At 44.6% G+C, this 16286-nt stretch overlaps 1 pseudogene; it reads left to right on the plus strand.

Annotated features, from left to right (window-relative positions):
- The first annotated feature begins 15628 nt into the window (after positions 1 to 15628).
- On the plus strand, positions 15629 to 15763 carry LOC120929966 (annotated as a pseudogene).
- Positions 15764 to 16286: the final 523 nt, after the last annotated feature.

A 16286-nucleotide genomic window follows, 5' to 3' on the forward strand; every position in this document is an offset into this window, starting at 1 on the left:
TCAGTCAAGAAACTTATGAAAAATAAACTTATTGGTTTTAAATGGATATAAATAAATTTAGAAATTGTGACAATAAAGTCCATAAGTATATAGCAGATGAGATATCAGACACCCGTGTATTTGTGCCACATTTCAAATCAGTTGAAAAAACGTGTCCATAAAAACATGATGAATCCTCCACCAGACTATGTATTGGCTCCTTACCAGATTTTCACGATCCCTTATGACAGGGGATCATGAACAGCATGTAGCAGGTAGTCAAGTCACTCCCAATCTCGCAGTTCAGACATATGTGGTCCTAATGGGTCTCATTCACAAGCAATTTCACCGTTATCAATGCCCATCATGTAAAAAAACAATAACGGCTCCACATAGTGTATTAAATGGGTAAAAAGAATTTATTAAAAAGTAAAATCGCACTTACAATCATGCAGTTAAAAATCGCCTTGAATCTGATGTGCCGGCCGGTACACAAACTCTCAGGCACCCGTCCACTGGGGAAATGTTTGGAGCTAGTTGGGTGACGACAGCACGCCGCTCCGCCCTACGTCCGTTTCGTAAAAAATTACTTCTTCCAGGGCCCCTGGAAGAAGTAATTTTTTACGAAATAGACTTAGGCCGGAGCGGGGCGCTGTCGTCGCCTAACTAGCTCCAAACGTTTTCCCAGTTAATCTTAATCTTTTATAAGATTTCAAAAGTAGTTTTCAATCTTTATAAAGATGCAGCTTTTATTAATAGTATAGTAATGGCCTTTTTGTTATAGGATGACAACTGACTTTTAGTAGTGCTCCTTCAATGTCACCCTGCCATATGCACCCCAGTGGAGACTACAGGCAGTTGTGCAGAAATGGTGCACTATCATCAGTATCTGAATTCGGTCCAAAGTGATGATGCGAAGTGGAAGTGGCTGACATAGATGCAGGAGATCTGCTGCAATGAGATAAAAAAAAAAAAAAAAATAATACAAAGTTGAGATGCATGTGTTAAGTCTTGCTTGCCAAAAGATTTATAACTCTACTTCTGTTTTGTGATCTGGGAACCTTGCCAGACAAGATAAAGGTGTATGTTGCCTCATTTGTCTCCGTTGAAGTAACAGGGAACCTTGAAGTAAAATGCAAGGTCTGTTTACTATGTAAGGGCTCCCTCCCCTTGTAAAAATAGCTGGTTAATCCAACTTTAAAATGTAACTATAGGGTGTGACATCAATAATCTTAGTCAGTTTTCCTGGGGAATGACAACATCCCGAAATATCATGACAGAAGATTTAGGATGCTCAATAGTCCCCAGAATTTTACTAGGAGTGCGATGTCACCCCCACCTAGGTATATATGCCATTAGTAATTTTTACAGGGCAAGGAGACCCAAACCTAATAAGCGGACCTTGAATTTTACTGCAAGCTCCACTTTTAGAAACACTACTTGATCACTGACCCAGCCTGCTGATTAGACAATGATATAACAAGTAGCTCATACAAATATTATTCTACAGAGTTTATATAGCGCCAATAGAAATATGGATTCCAGGACATATACAAGACAGTGGCGGTTGTTCCATTTTTTGGAACCCCGTCCCACGGGGTCGGTCGCACAAACCCCCCCCATCGCTGGATCGTCAGCCCACCAGCTCCCCACCAGGTCACGGGCATCGCTTCACCCAGCGTCTCCTCCACGGCGACTTCGCCTGTGTCTTCTACTCCTCTACGGCAATTACGATTGCTTCTTTTCTCGGACAATCGGGTCTCAGGATCCACTTCCTGATTGTCCGGGAGCAGAGTCAGGAAGACGATAGCAAATATTAATTTGCTATTGCCACACAACTGGGTGGACTCAGGGCGCAGGGCTCTGCACCCCGAGCCCAACCTTTTTTTTAATCCAATTAAAGCCTCTGACTTGAATAACGTGCTTCTATAAAAAAAAAACTCCACTGGAATCAATGCTTTTGGCACACTGCATGTGGATTAGGGGCCGGATGCATGGATTGGGGGGGTTGGCGCCCCTGTGCCCCGTATGGACAGGCCACCACTGATACTAGATGTATTTAAAATAACATGTTAAGGGTTTTTATTAAAAACATATCTAGATCAAATGTTGGCCTCTAATATTTACCTGGAGTTGGTCTTTAAAAAGGCATTTTCAGGCTACAGAACTGCATCTAATGTTTTTGATGTTCTCACGAGATGCAGCTAATCTCGTTGACAATGTCTGCATGTCATGTATTGAGTTGCAGACCTATGACTCCCTGTTTGCTATTTGTATTTATTGAGCAGGTGTACCTGATATAGTGGCCCCACATTATTTGCTCTTGGATGTTTCCGCAGACCCAGATACACCAGACGAGTGCTATTGTCCTGTCTGCAACTGACAGGAAACACCCAGATCTGTCACAAAATGGGAAATCTGCTAGTAAATGCAGCTAGCAGCTCTTGTTAGTTGAAATCCAGGTACCCAGGGGGAATTAAGAGCATCTACATCTTTTATGTAGCAAATTAGGAATTGACCTACTTTCTAGCCAGTTGACAGTCACATTTTATCTTTTCTGTTCTGTATGTAGTTAAATCAATGCATGCTTAATTTGAACAGCAGAGTATGTGGAATACAATTTATGCTATGGAGCTGTGACGAAGCACTCAATTACTGACTGCTAATACAGTGAAAGTCTATTTTTGCCGTAGGGATTGCCATCGTTAATTATGTACAGATGGAAGGTTTGTAGGTAGGATGACAAACCTGGCTGAAGAGGTTGTTTACGCATGTTAGGGAATGTAAGGCAGACACGTATAGACTCTCCACTAATGTGATCTATATTATTTCCACCTGAACATACAGTGCTCAGCATAAATGGGTACACCCCAACAGATTTATCAGAAAACCTTTACTTTCCTTTCAGGTTACAAATTTTCTATGGGACACTATACTACATTGATTGCAACCAAAATATGTTATTTCGCACACACTAAAAAGTATTTTTCCTAACAAATTCATTCAAGACCATGTTGCAAAAATGAATAAACCCCAATGAAAGTCTAAAGCCTCGTACACACGATACGATTGTTGGCAGGGAATTGTCTGTTGACAGACTGTTGTCCTAAAATCGAACCGTTAGTACGCTCCTTTTGACAAATGTTGGATGACATGCTAGTAAATTTTTGGCAGACAACGATTTGATGGCAGATCCGTCGCACAAAAGTCGAAAGTACAAACATGCATGCTAGGAATCAATGCTCACCAAGCACGAAATTAGCAGAAGGGGCCCAAAAGGTGGCACTCAAGAGCTGAAATTCCTCATAGTACGTCACTACGTTCATGTTTGTGGCACGACAATTGTGTAACGTTAGTATGCAAGACAAGATCCTGGCACACGCCCTTTTGACAAAAATCGGATGCTCGGTTGGCCAACAATCGAACTGTGTGGCTTTAAGAGCAAAGCTTTTAAACAACAGAATCCTAATTACCAAGAATTCAACTACAGGTAAATCTAAGCTATGAGTAAGCACCTATAAGTGGTGTGAAACGTGTCAGTCATTCTGTTCCTGTGCCTCCTGTGACCATATGGATTTTAATGGATTAAAATTAAGATTTGTATCAAAGTTCGTCTGTCCGGCATTTCTTTGTTTCCTTGAAGATAATTGCAGAGCCAGTACCCGTGCTTCCATCAGCAGGGAAGGTGTCATTATGGGATAGCTGCCTGGAGTGGTGTGAACCTCTTTTACAGGTGAGTCTAATTATTCATTAAACAGATGTCCAGCAGACAGTTGTAAAAAGGTTATTACTTAAAGGGTTTGTGAAGCTTCATGTTTTTTCACCTTAAAGGGGTTGTAAAAGTTTTATTTTTTTCTAAATAGGTTCCTTTGAGCTAGTGCATTGTTTGTTCACTAACCTTTTCCTTCGATTTCCCTTCTAAATGTTTTTTTCCTTTGTCTGAATTACTCACTTCCTGGTTTTTCCTCAGTAAGCTTCCCCCCATCATACGAGCTGTTCTAGCTGGGGGTTGGTCAGCCAGAACAGCTTACTGAAGAGGAACAGGAAGTGTGAAATTCAGACAAAGAAAACAAAGAAAAAATTAATTTAGAAGGGAAATCGAAGGAAAGGGTTAGTGAACCAACAATGCACTAGCTTAAAGGAGCCATGGGCTCCCGCTGCTGTCAATCAAATCCAGTGACACAGCCACCGGGGGGTGGGGCCGAGTCATACACTCGCCGGCTATGAATGCTGAGCGTATGAAACGGGAGCACGCCCGCAAGGTAACCCCTCGGGAGAGAGTTTCCCAGAAGGGGTTTGCTTGCAGGGAGGAGCCGACAGCCGCCGTGGGACCCTAGAAAAGAGGATCTGTGCCACTCTGTGCAAAACGAACTGCACAGTAGAGGTAAGTATGACATGTTTGTTATTTAAAAAGGAGATCCACAAAACAAATACAGTAGCTGCTGACTTTTATTATTGGGACACTTACCTGTCCTGGAATCCAGTGAGGTCAGCACCCCAGCCGATGTTTCCATTGGCTCTCATGTGCTGTCACTGCCATTGCCTGTAAAGGAAATGGCAATGAAGCCTTGTAGCTTTACAGCCGGTTCTCTACTGTGCATCCACGAAGCATGCTGCACTTTGTTAATGTCCCAGTGGTGGGGAAACGGGTATCTGTGCCCCCCCCCCCGAAATGTGCCAAACGTGGCACCGGAGGGAGAGGGAAAGCGGATAAGCTCCGCTTTAACTAAGAAAACCCATTCCCATTTCATGCTGTCAGCAATGGCACCACATTGAGAAAAGGAAATAATTTATTTACACAATAAACGTGAAGGCTACAAGATCAGCAAAGCTTTACTTATCAGTCAGAATACTGTAGCATGTAGAAACAAAAATAAAAGGTCTGCAGTCGCCGGTGATGCACCTCCATCCCTATATGCATATGCAGAAAAAGAATCGCCCTTGGGACTTTAAATTAGGTGGTCACAGTGTGCCACTGAGTAACAAAAATAATAACAGTATACATTTTTATTAAAATAGATGTACATACATGAATGATACAACATAATAGCTCAGCCAATGGATTTGCACATAATAAAGAGTAATTAAAATTGATACAAACGTTATACAATGCAGTATATACAAATGCATGCATCAGAAAACCCGACACACGTTTCGCGAGATCATTGCTCGCTCATCAGGGGTGGATGCGGATGGGATGTATCTAAATAGATAAAAAGATGTGTCACAGTGGTAAATGCTAGACATGTGCAAACTGAAATATTTTGTTTCAGGATTTTCGTTTTCTATACAAATAACTTTTGTCCACTTTGCTTAGTTAGTAAGGCTTGATATACATACTCATGCCAGAGCAAACATGCTCTCATACAAAAATATTATTATACTATATAACTTGACGTTTATTTTACTAATTTTGGCAAATCATTAAGACACATACATTTATGTTTACAGCTGATCTCTGTCAAGTCGCATACTGAGACAATTAGGACCATTCACCTTCACCCATGCCATGACTGCCGCCAGGCGTCCCCCCTGGGGGTATCTGTATCTGTTTTCTCCCCCTCAGCTCCTGTGCCACACTTTGGCTGCTGCCGTTCATTTGGGGGTTCAGCAATAGAGACACTGGTTTCGTTCATTGGTAAGTATTGGGCCAGTGTGTTCTGGCCCATTCTGCCATTGTTATTGCAATCACTAGACATGTGCATTCATTTTCGTCCGAATTTCTGGTATTTTCGTTATCGTTTTAACAAATGATAACGAAAGCACAGAAAACGAAAACCGAAAGATCCGACATAAACAAATGCTTTATTTTCGTTTCCGTTGCGGTCGAATGTGCCCAACCTTAACTCTATTAGTCCAATATTATTCTACATAAAGAGAAAAGATTTGACATTGAGAGAAAAGATTCAACATTATAGAGACCTGAAGAAGAGTCGAAATAGAGAGACATGAAGATTCAAAGAAGTAGCTAAAAACATACGATCGCAGAAAGCGGATGTTTATGGTGAAATGCTCTGCCCATAGGCTATAGAAGAATTCTAATGTTGGTTGACTAGTAATAATAAATAAATATTATTATTAGTCATACAACATTAGAATTCTTCTATAGCTTGTAGGCGGAACATTCGACCGGAAATGTACGATTTTTTTTATTTATTTTTTTTAAGATTCCGTCAAATCTTCTTAGAACATTCGACAGACACCATAAGCCATCAATGACAGATTCAACCTTTAATTAATTTGGATTTTCGGACAAATGTATTTTTTTTAACAAAAAAAGAAATAAATAAAAACAAATTTCGGGAGTAACTAAATAAATGTATTTTTCGAACGAAATTCCGAAACAAAATATTTCAGTTTGCACATGTCTTGCATTTACCACTGTGACACATCTCTTTATCTATTTAGATACATCCCATCCGCATTCACCCCTGATGAGCGAGCAATGATCTAGCGAAACGTGCGTCGGGTTTTCTGATGCGTGCATTTGTATATACTGCATTGTATAACGTTTATCAATTTTAATTACTCTTTATTATGTTCAAATCCATTGGCTGAGCTTTTATGCTGAAAACTGTGACCACCTCATTTAAAGTCCCAAGGGCGACTCTTTTTCTGCGAATACTGTAGCAAAAGCGATACAAAAATTTAACCCTGCTGAAACTGCAACCATCTCACCGAGATGTTCAGGCCGTAGCTCAACAAGAGCGTCTTCTGATAAGGATTAAAGAAAATCGCCATGCAAGTTCACTGCAGTTGGCTAAAGAAGTAGAAAGCCAAACTGGGGTGATTGTTTCCCATGACACAATATGGCATAGACTGCAGGGGAATGGCATGCATGAGTGTAGTGCATGAAGGAAGCCTCTCCTAAAACCCATGCACAAAAAAGCCCGCCTATAATTTGCCAGGGCCCATGCTGAATAAGAACACTGCTGGGACTCTGTACTCTGGAGTAAAGAAACCAAGATAAATGTTTTTGGAACTGATGGCTTCAAAACTGTATAATGTTGCAAGGGTGAGGAGTACAAAGAAAAAAGAGATTTTTAATACAGCTTACCTGTAAAATCTTTTTCTTGGAGTACATCACGGGACACAGAGCGGCATTCATTACTATATGGGTTATATGGAGTACCTTCAGGTGTTGACACTGGCAATCTCAAACAGGAAATGCCCCTCCCTATATAACCCCCTCCCATAGGAGGAGTACCTCAGTTTTGTAGCAAGCAGTATGCCTCCCAAAAGAGGGGTGGGAGCTCTGTGTCCCGTGATGTACTCCAAGAAAAAGATTTTACAGGTAAGCTGTATTAAAAATCTCTTTTTCTTTATCGTTACATCACGGGACACAGAGCGGCATTCATTACTATATGGGATGTCCCAAAGCAATGCTTACAATGAGGGGAGGGAGAACATCTCCAAGACAAAAGGATTTAATTTAGAGAAATACTCAAATCATAATAAATCCAACTTAGTTGAGAAAAATAATCTTAAATTTTAAATTTAACTCAAAAAAAGAGGAGCCCCCGGAATCCGAGGGTCTCAAACTGCAGCCTGCAGCACTGCCTGCCCAAAGGCTGTATCAGAATTCCTTCTTACGTCCAACTGGTAGAATTTTGTAAACGTGTGGACAGAAGACCAGGTTGCCGCCTTGCAAACTTGAGCCATAGAGATCTGGTGGTGTGCTGCCCAGGAGGCGCCCATGGCCCTAGTAGAATGAGCCTTTAATGATACTGGAGGAGGCAACCCCTTCAAGCCGTAGGCCTGAGTGATTAATTGCTTAATCCACCTAGAAATGGTGGACTTTGCAGCTGCCTGCCCCTTCTTGGGCCCATCCGGTAAAATGAACAGCACATCTGTTTTCCGGATCTTCTTTGTAGCTTTAAGATAGGCCTTCATGGCCCTGACAATATCCAAGGTATGCAGCAACCCTTCCTTTCTGGAAGTAGGTTTAGGGAAGAAGGATGGTAATACCAGATCCTGGTTCAAATGAAAACTGGATATAACCTTCGGTAGGAAGGAAGGATGAGGGCGGAGAACGACCCTGTCCTTATGAAAAATAAGATATGGTTCCTTACAGGATAAGGCCGCCAGTTCCGATACTCTTCTTGCGGAAACTATGGCGACCAAAAATACTAACTTCCTTGTCAGTAAAACCAAAGGAATTTCAGCCAACGGCTCAAACGGTTGTTTCTGTAAACTTGACAGAACAAGATTTAAATCCCACGGGCAAAGCGGGGATTTAACTGGAGGTTTAATACGCAAGACCCCTTGAAGGAAGGTCTTAACCAGCGAGTGGGTGGCCAGCGGCCGCTGAAACCACACTGACAGAGCAGAAATCTGTCCCTTGATTGTGCTTAATGCCAATCCTTTATCCACTCCTAGCTGGAGAAAACTTAAAACTCTATCAATGGTGAATTTGCGAGGAAGCCATAGCTTGGACTCACACCAGCCTACATAGGCCTTCCAGACCCTGTGATAAATCACCCTAGAGACCGGTTTCCTGGCTCTGATTAGGGTAGAGATTACTTTCTGAGACAGACCTCTACCCCTGAGAATCAGGGATTCAGCTTCCAGGCCGTCAAATTTAGATGCCGTAAGGCAGGGTGGAGGATCGGACCTTGCGATAGCAGGTCTGGCCGTAGAGGAAGAGTCCAAGGGTCTCCCACTACCATCCTTAAGATTAGTGAGTACCATGCCCTTCTGGGCCATGCTGGAGCTACCAGGATAACTGGTATGTGCTCCACCCTGATCCTGCGCAGCAGGCGGGGTAGTAACTGGAGCGGGGGAAACGCATAAAGAAGTTTGAACTGATGCCAAGGGCAAACCAGCGCATCGGTTCCGCAGGCCATCGGATCCCTTGAGCGGGACATGAACTTGTCTAGCTTCTTGTTGAGTCTCGATGCCATGATATCCACGTCCGGCACTCCCCATCTTTGGCAGAGTGCTTGAAAGATTTGTGGATGCAGAGACCATTCCCCCGGCCATAGAGTCTGGCGGCTTAAGAAGTCCGCCTGAAAGTTGTCCACTCCGGGAATGAATATTGCCGATATGCAGGGCACATGAGCCTCTGCCCATAGGAGAATCAAGCTCACCTCTCTCTGAGTGGCTTGACTCCTGGTTCCCCCTTGGTGATTTATGTATGCCACGGCCGTGGCATTGTCTGATTGAATTCTCACCGGGAACCCCTGCAATTTTGACGTCCAAGCCCTGAGGGCTAGTCGAGCAGCTCTGAGCTCCAAGATGTTGATGGGTAATTGCTTCTCTAGCTTTGCCCAAGTACCTTGGCGAGTGCAACCATCCAAAATTGCTCCCCAGCCTGTCAGGCTGGCGTCTGTGGTCACTATCTTCCAAGCCACTGGGCTGAAAGATCTCCCTTTCAGTAGATTCTGAGGGTCTAACCACCAACACAGACTTTGTCGGACTCTTGATGAGAGCGGCAACGGGATATCCAAGGCCTGTGGCCTTCTGCTCCATGCTGACAGGATGGCTGCCTGCAGGATGCGAGTGTGACTCTGGGCGTATGGTACCGCCTCGAATGTGGCCACCATCTTGCCTAGTAATCTCATACATAGGCGAATAGTCGGTTCCTTTTTGCTTAGAACCAGTAGGATTAATTCCTTGATGGCTTTGACCTTCCTCAGAGGTAGAAACACTCTTTGTTGTTCTGTGTCTAATCTCATGCCGAGATATTCCAACTGCCTTGTGGGCAGGAAAGCTGACTTTTCTCGATTTAGGACCCAGCCGAACTTCGAGGTATTGGACCGTGAGGGCCACTGCTCGCTCCAAGCCGGGAGACGAGTGATCTATGACTAGGAGGTCGTCCAGGTATGCTAGGATCGTGACCCCCTGGATCCTTAGTTTGGCTAGGATTGGAGCTAGGACCTTCGTGAACACCCGGGGGGCCGTAGCCAACCCGAAGGGAAGCGCCACGAATTGGAAGTGACGCGAAGCCACCATGAAGCGTAGATATCTTTGATGTGGCTGATAAATTGGAACATGAAGGTAGGCATCCTTTATGTCTATGGACGCCATGAAGTCGTCCTTTTGGAGTGTGGCAGCTGCTGACCGCACGGATTCCATCCGAAATGAGCGGATCTTTAGGTATGCATTTACCATCTTTAGGTCCAAAATTGGCCTGACATCTCCATTGGACTTCGGGATGATGAATAGGTTGGAGTAGAAACCTAGCCCCTGTTCCAGGACTGGTACCTCTACTATTACTTCCTGGGAAAGTAGATGATTTAATGCCGACATTAATGCGGCTCCTTTCTCCGGATCGTTTGGAATCCTCGACTCCTGGAAATGAGGAGGAGGAAACTTTAGGAAATCTAATTTGTAGCCCGTGGCCACGGAAGACCGTACCCACTCGTCGGGAATGCTGGCTTCCCAAACCTCTGAAAAGAGTCGCAGCCTTCCCCCCACCTTCGTGGGTGGGGGCGCCCCTTCATAAGGTTGGCTTGGGGGCTGGTTTTGCTGGTTTGCGAAACCACTGCTTTCTGCCTCTAGCAGCCTGTCCTTGAGACTTGCTGTTGAAGCCGAAGTTTGCTTTCGCAGGAGGCCGTCGATACTGTTTGGCATTAGAGGGCCCCTGCCCAGGGGAGTACTGTCGTTTAAACGCAGGCCCCTGAAACTTCTTCTTAGTTGGCAAGAGAGTACTTTTGCCGTTTGAAATGGTTTGAATGTATTTATCTAGGTCTTCTCCGAAGAGTCGTCCTCCATGGAAGGGGAACCCTACCAGGAGCTTCTTGCATGGGGGCTCGGCCTCCCAGCTTTTTAACCATAAGAGTCTTCTCATATGGATAAGGGATAACGATAAACGTGACGCTTGCTGGACAGAATCCTTAATTGCGTCTACCGTAAAACATATGGCCTTAGGGACATCCGAAAATTCTTCTGCCTGCTGGGCAGGAATACGTTTAAGCATCTGCTTAATTTGATCCGATAACGCTTGAGCAACCCCAATCGCAGCCACAGCTGGCTGTACTACTGCCCCTGCAGTAGTGAAGGAGTTCTTAAGTAGTGCTTCCAAGCGTTTATCAACTGGATCCTTGAATACCTGTATGTTTTCTACAGGGCATGTTAACGACTTGTTAACACATGAGATGGCTGCGTCCACTGCAGGAGTAGCCCATTTCTTGGAAAAATTTTCTTCCATAGGATATAGGGCAGAGAATCTTTTAGGTGGTAAGAAGATTTTATCTGGCTTGTTCCAATCTTGGAACAAAACTCCCTCTAATAGAGGGTGGATCGGAAACACTGCATTGCTTTGAGGCGCCCTCAGTGAGCCCAAAGCTGAAACCGTCGATACCTGGAGATCTGGTACTGGCAAGTTGAATGCATTATGGACCAAGTCCGTTAAGGCTTGAATCCACCAGCTCTCCCCTTGGGAGACTGCTTCAGACTCCTCTGTATCCGGATCTTCGATCCCTGAACCTACTTGGTCCTTGTCCAAGAGGTCGTCCAATTCCCCTGAGGAAAGGACCTCCTCTTCTGAGGGTCCACGCTCGGGCGACGGAGATCCACTCCGTTTACTGCCCCGCATAGCTGTGGCTATCATTTTTCCCATTCTTTTCTCCATCTCTCTTAAAGAGGTGAGTAATACCTCGTCCGTGACCATCTTAGGGTTGGACTGACCCGCGCCAGCTCCAGCCCCAGATCCCGATGGCCCCAAGGCTCCCTTTGGGGAAAGCAGCGGCATAGCTTTGTCCGAGACCTCAGACTCTCTGGGGGAATCCCCACCTCTTGTACCCTCTGACCCGGATGCCATGGTACAATACCGAGGTACACCTGCCACTTATTGGTACTTGGAACTATAAAAGTTAATTGCCCAAACACCTGTTTGGGGAACAAAAAAATGCTTCCTCTTCCCTAGATGACCTTTTTTTTTTTTTTTTTTTTGTTTCAAATCCAGGAAAGAAAAAGCATTCTGTCCCCCTGAGTAGTATTGCAAGAAAAAACTATGAGATGGAAAAGAAACAGCCTATTTCTAGGCTTGAAAACAGTATTCTGAAGACTGCAATATTCTTTCTGGCCACTGTGTGTCCTCGGCGCCCCGTGCTGCCGCTCTGGTCTTTCCTCCCCAGTTCCAATGTATTGAATGAGCTGTTTGGAACGAAAAAGGAAGGGCCGCCCCTTCCTTAAACCACTGACCCGCCCTTCCCCCCTCAGCTGAACGGCGCGAATTGCGCCTATAACACGTGAACGCGCGCGCGCCGATAGGGGGGGGGTTGGGGGGAAGGGAGCCTCTCTGCTCCAGCTGGAACCACGAGGAGGTCAGCGTTCTGCCTGCTTGCAGGCTCTGAGGAGGAAGACTGATGGAGCATCGCCTGGAGGCTTGCAGGTAAGCATAGCTCTCTGACACACACATACACTTTATATTACACAGGCCCCACTCAATGCTTTTCCAACACTACAAGGGAGGTCACTTCTTATGGGGAAAAAATACACATAGAGCCATCCTATCATTAAGATATGTGACTAGTTTGCCAGATGCAGCGCATAACTTTAGGCATGTCCCCTGTGACCCCCCAGAAAAAACCTGCTAAGAACCAAGTTCCGCAAGTTTTCCCCTCACTTACCTGCTCCATGCCGCAGGACTTTGCCAAGCAAGAGGCCCAATCTTCCCCCATCTCCGTGGGGATGTCTAGACCTTCAGGCCCTGGGTTCCTATGAAGGATCCACTGTCCTGGGCCCATATAGCACTCTGGCAACAGAAAACATTAGGCACCCAAAGGTTTCTAAGTCCTGGGCCCAGGGTCCAGCTCTCTAAAAAGAAAAGCATTATGGGCTATACCCCAAGGGTTTGGGGTCCGGTTACTGACCACTTTAGCGCTGAGGCCTTTGGACAGAACCGGTTAGCTCACCTAATCCCAAGGATGCGGAGGCAAGCTAAACCATGACCAACACCTAAGACACTGGCGTAAAAACTGAGGTACTCCTCCTATGGGAGGGGGTTATATAGGGAGGGGCATTTCCTGTTTGAGATTGCCAGTGTCAACACCTGAAGGTACTCCATATAACCCATATAGTAATGAATGCCGCTCTGTGTCCCGTGATGTAACGATAAAGAAAATGCATGGTGCCTACAGTGAAACATGGTGGTGGCAGTGTCCTTCTGTGGGGCTGCATTTTACTGATGGTATCATGAATTCACATATGTACTGCTCTATATTGAAAGAGAAGATTCTACCATCACCCTTGGTCATCGTGCACTTTTCCAACATGACAATGATCCAAAACACACATCTAAGGCCACTTTTGCATTTTGGAAGAAGATTAGGGTGAAAGTGATTCGGTGAACAAGTATGTCTCCTGATCTGAACCCAATCGAACAGCTATGGGGAATTCTGAATAGACAATTTGAACATCACTCTCCATCGAGCATCCAGGCATTAAAAGAATGGAAAAAGATAGATGTTGAAATATGTCACCAACTTGTTCATTCCATGCCTAGAAGACTTGGTGCTGTTCTTACAAATCATGGAGGCCATACAAAATACCAGATGTAGTTTTTGTTGTGGGGTGTATTCATTTTTGCATCAACTAATTTGAGTAAAACTGAAGATTGTGTAATCTAAGTTAATATTATTAACCTTACTTTCATGTAATGAGCTAAACAAATGTTCTATAAAACTCGGTTTTGTAAAAATGTTGTAAATTGTTCCTGTGTTCATTGAGATATTGATAAAAAGTTAACTTTTCAAAAGAGATGTACTCATTTATGCTAAGCACTGAATAAACACCTTTTTAGTTAAACCCCTAAAAAATCTAATATAATGCAGCTTACCAGTCCTTATGTGGGATGACTGCATTGTTTGTTTGTTTTTTCAGGCTTTTTGGCAATTATTTTCATCTGGTGATTCTGTCAGTAACACACTTTCTGTCCTGAAGTGAGTGACAACACGAAAGCCTCGTACACACTACTAGTTTTTTTCATTCAACTCAGTGGGCTGAATGGAAAGAGCAACTGTACTTACTTTGCATGTTAGTACAGTGATCTCCCCTGCTGTTCTATTGTGTTCTGGCAGGGGGACCTTTTATTTTTTTTTACCTCTTTATGTCATGCCCCTTCGACAGAAGCCGGGCATGTGCTTTTTTTGTACCTTTGCTTTGTGCTGTTTTCATCAATGCTCTGGAACAAGTCTGAGATTGCCATGGAGGAAAACTCAATCTTAAAGGAGTTGTAAAGGAAACATTTTTTTTTTTTTTTTTTTTGCTGAAATTACTGTTTACAGGGTATATAGACATAATAGTTAACTGATTGCTTTTAAAATTGATTAAAAATAGATAAAAATCAATCATATAATGTACCTCTAGTTTAGTTTTTGCATGTTATCCTGCCTCTGTGCTATACAGAGCCATAGAGCAGTGATGGTTTTGAAAATGAAACTAGAATCTCCCAGTACTGTGGTCATTAGGAAACAGACAACCAGGAAGTGTCCAGAACAGAGAAGAATTACAGCAACATCAGAGCAAAAACGAACAATGAGGACATGAAACCAGGACTGCAGGAAGGTAAAGGAAGCTATTTAGCCCAAACAAAATTTCCTTCAGCGATCCTTTAAGTTTGGCCTTTACTCTTATGCCTCATACACACAACTGGTTTTCCCAGCAGGAAAACTGCCAAGAAAGCATTTGGCCGGGAATCTCGACCGTGTGTATGCTCCATCGTAGTTTTCACAACAGGAAAACCACCGGGAATCCCGGCGGGAAAAAAGACAACATGTTCTCTTTTTTCCCGCCGGGATTCCTGGCAGGTTTTAAGCCGGCAGTTTCCCTATTTGGAAAATCTGTGGTGGAGCATACACACGGCTGGGTTTCCCAACCAAAGCTCTCATGGCAGTTTTCATGTCGGGAAACCCAGCCGTGTGTAAGGGGAAAAAGTTACCGAGCAGGTTCTCGGTTTTCCCAGTGGGCTTTTCACAGCCAGGGAAAACAGATCATGTGAACAAGGCATTAGAGATTAATTTACACTGTGTACACTTACACTGCAACTGTTCTCCAGTTAACACAAACGGGTCCCTGTGGCAATGCACACCTTCATATTAACATGAAATCGGGAGAGATATGCTGAGCCTTGTTCACATCCACCTGTCCAGCAGTTTCCATTACCATGCCCCAGTAGCAGAGTGGGCCCTGCCGTGCACCTTGCGTGGGCTCCACAGGTGCACTTAACCTGACTCTTCCGTACCTCTCTACAGCATGGAGACCTCTGTAGCATGAAATTGCTCCTGTATCTATGGGAGACAGTCCGCTAGCAGAAGGAGCCAGTGTAAATTCCCCTGCATCACTGTTGGTTGGTGGAGAGGTAGCCACTTACTTGATCAGTAAGGTGTCTATATATGAGGAGGAGATGCTGCCATCCCTGGTAGACCAGTGTGGCTACCTTTTTAATATACCATCCTTGCTTAAAAATGTAATTAAAAAGTTGATAAACGATATGGGGGGTTATTTACAAAAGGCAAATTCACTTCGCACTACAAGTGCAAAGTGCACTGAAAGTGCAGTTGCTGTACATCTGAGGGGTAGATCTGAAATGAGGGGAAGCTCTGCTGATTTTATTATCCAATCATGTGCAAGCTAAAATGCTGTTTTTTTTCTTTTCCTTGCATGTCCTCCTCAGATCTTCAGCGACTGCACTTCCAAGTGCACTTTCACTTCTCGGCCTTTTGGCTAAGATCAAGTGTAGTATCTGTTCTTATCAGTTGCCAGTAGGGGGCACTATGCTAACTGTCCTTAGTACATGGCGAGGTGAAAAAGGATTGCGGTGGCAGATGCAGAACCTGCTAGCGTGGAGGTGAACGCCTTCTGATTTGGACGGAGAAACATGAGGTCGAAGCTGAAGGGCCTGGCTTTCTGGCCTGGATTTTGTGGTGCCTGCCCTGGTCAGTTGTTCGGGAGAGAACACTAGCTCCTCCTTTCCTCTGGGGGGAGCGGTTAGTATTTCCCGAACGTGATTAGGAGGGAGGGATGGGAGTAGCCTGTTGGCGTGGGCTTTCCCCAATCTTTCAGAGCTCCTACCTCCCTTACTGGGATGGGTGCTGCTGATCCGGGCTGTGGGGTCAGGGCTTGTTGATAAGCCTATGGTGATGTGCCCCTGGAGTGGCAGTCCAGGGGTGCCGTAATTGCACTAGTGTTTTTACCGACACTTGCTTTTTGGCACCTTGGTCACGTCACCATATACACTTTTTTCCCACCTGCCTCTAGGGCCGGGCCTTTTGGCTAGGACCAGAGGGATTTTTGATTCCTGGCCGGAGGGCCGGCCATCGTATTGCACGATGGTCACTTTCACTCTCATTCATCTCTCCCAC

This window comes from Rana temporaria, chromosome 2 (genome assembly GCF_905171775.1).
Source record: "Rana temporaria chromosome 2, aRanTem1.1, whole genome shotgun sequence".
Classification (NCBI taxonomy): Eukaryota; Metazoa; Chordata; class Amphibia; order Anura; family Ranidae; genus Rana; species Rana temporaria.